This window comes from Vulpes vulpes, chromosome 16 (genome assembly GCF_048418805.1).
Source record: "Vulpes vulpes isolate BD-2025 chromosome 16, VulVul3, whole genome shotgun sequence".
Taxonomy (NCBI): domain Eukaryota; kingdom Metazoa; phylum Chordata; class Mammalia; order Carnivora; family Canidae; genus Vulpes; species Vulpes vulpes.
Window position 1 is genome coordinate 44463749 of NC_132795.1, and position 2785 is coordinate 44466533.

Below are 2785 nucleotides of genomic sequence, written 5' to 3' on the forward strand. Positions count from 1 at the left end.
AAAGTTCCCTCTCTGGAAATTACCTCTAGCACCCAATTTTACATGTAATAAAATAAAATGCATCCATTCTTTAAGTGGTAGCACAAAGAAACCTTCCCTGGAACTCCAGGCAAAAATAACATCCCTCTTCTTAGAATTTCTACAGCATTTTTTTTCTTGTCTCTATTTCACAAATACCATTTTACACTGAATTGTAAATATTGATGAACATGACTTTTGATTTCTGCTGCTCTCCTGGGTCAAGGGGATCTGTTTTTATCTTATTTTTAAATTCTTTCATACCTATCTGAATGCCTAACATAAAAGAACTTTTAGAAATATGCTCAACAAATCAATGTATTTCTTTTAATTCCTTTATTTTTCAGACAAAAAGCAAAGAACATAAGTTTAATAAGTTTATTTGCCTGCTTTTGGAAAGTCAGTTGGCGTCAGGAAAAGGAGAAGTCACATTTATCAATTCTCCATTCTCATTGTAAAAAATACTCTTAGATATTCCCTGTGATATGCACCTGAATTCTTCACTAATACGTTTGCAGCAAATTTAGTGTGAACGAGCCCAGGCAAGACTCCAAAGGAGGAAATTCCGGCAGGCCATTGGAGTTTTACAATTCAACTTCTTAATGGTTTATTTATCGAATAAGTTTTCATCAGAAACCAGCCATAGATTTAGTCACCAAAAGGTCCTTCCCGCGGAGTTTCTAATAAGATCATCAAAATCCATCTGTTGAGGAAGAGTGCTTTATCTCGACAATGTCTGCTGAGTTGAGTTGGCTTATTGAAAATTACACTTCCGTCTCCCCTCATTCTTCAGGAAGCAAGAGCTCATCAACAAGCTTACCACAAAAAGAATATATATTCCTGAAAGTAGAAAGTCCCTGCCTCACCTACCATTTTCTAAATGGTCTGTATATGCTTAGGGTGAACTCAGGGCTTTTTGCTGTTTTCTAATCTCAATGCCGAATGCACTTCCCAAGTGATGCGCTGCTCTCACAATTAAGATATGAAGTGGATAGCGTGAACCAGTGATTGTTATGCTCAGGGTGACCAAGGTGACTTTTACAAACACACATTCCAGAGCTCTAAGGCCAGGTCTGTTATATCGCAACTCACTGGGGTATAATTTACACACACACACACACACACACTTACATACTTTATATATATATTTAAGTTTACATATATGTGTGCATATACGTGTGTATATATGTGTGTATATGTGCACACACACAGACACAAACACACATCTTCAGGATATATGGCTCTGTGGTGTGCACCCCCACCATTCCCAAGGTTTCTGAACATAAACTAGATTTAGCAAACATAGATAAGGACTTACTCTGTGCTCCTCTGGAGAACAGAACTAGACAGGTTGTTATATGTTGATAGATTAAGCTTAAACTCTAGAGGAAAAACAGTAAGAAAACTTTGCAGGAGTAAGGTAATGAAGTAGACCTTCTTTATTTTCCCTAAACTCTGGCAAAACACACTGTGAAGATTACTGGAATTGTTTAATGAGCGTTTGGAGACCAGTCCTCCAGATCTTCTATAGCAAAAAATTCCCTCTCTCCCTCTCTTTTTAGAAAGGAAGAGAGGTTGTTTTTCTTTTTTTTTAAGATTTTATTTATATGAGATCCCTGGGTGGCGCAGCGGTTTGGCGCCTGCCTTTGGCCCAGGGCGTGATCCTGGAGACCAGGGATCGAATCCCACATCGGGCTCCCGGTGCATGGAGCCTGCTTCTCCCTCTGCCTATGTCTCTGCCTCTCTCTCTCTCTCTCTGTCTCTCTCTCCCTCTGTGTGTGTGTGTGTGTGTGACTATCATAAATAAATAAAAATAAAAATAAAATAAATAAAAGATTTTATTTATATATTCATGAGAAACACAGAGAGAGGCAGAGACACAGGCAGAGGGAGAAGCAGGCTCCATGCGGGGAGCCCAACATGGAACTCGATCCCAGGACCCTGGGGTCATGCCCTGGGCTGAAGGCAGATGCTCCACCGCTGAGCCACCTGGGTGCCCTGCAAAAAAGCTCTCTTCGTTTAATTATAGGATTATATGATTTTAATCAAGGTATTATAATTAATGGTATTAGATATCACTGAAAGAATATCAACTAATACTTTATTTTGCAAATCCATTCATTAACTTATTTTTTTAAGTTATTTTTCCTAAAATCGATTTTTTAAGATCAATTTCTAAAGATTTATGTCCTAAAATATAAAAATTCGAGGTAATGAAATTTCAATATAAAAACTGGATATGCTATGAAAATTACTTATCTAAAGAACTATTTTCCTCCTTTGTTCATATGGAAAATATTTATTTATTGTTCTTAGATACCAGATACTAAGCTGGGCATGGGGAATACAAAGAAAGATAAAGGTTTTTGTGTGGCTTTAGGTGCCTTCAGATTGACATATTTGTATTCATCTTTTAATTTTTTTTCTTCACAATATGGTTTTCTATTTATATGTTAGTAATTTTTTCAGTGTATCTTATGGTAGCCATATCAAATTCCCAAATTTTTCCTTTGAAAGAAGGATATGAACTGTAGTAAAATTTTTTAGAGGATTATAGATTACAAAATAAAATACTTAGCATATAAATTTCTATATTTAATTGTTAATTCATTATTTGTGCTGCTCAAGCAGACGGTGTGGTAATTTGCCTATAAAAAATATGTTGATCAATTTTGTGAAAAAGCCTGGCATACAATTTGTTCAAATTTTATGACACTATAAACTGACTTTGGATAAAAAAAAAAAATTAGTTGAGGAATAAATGTGA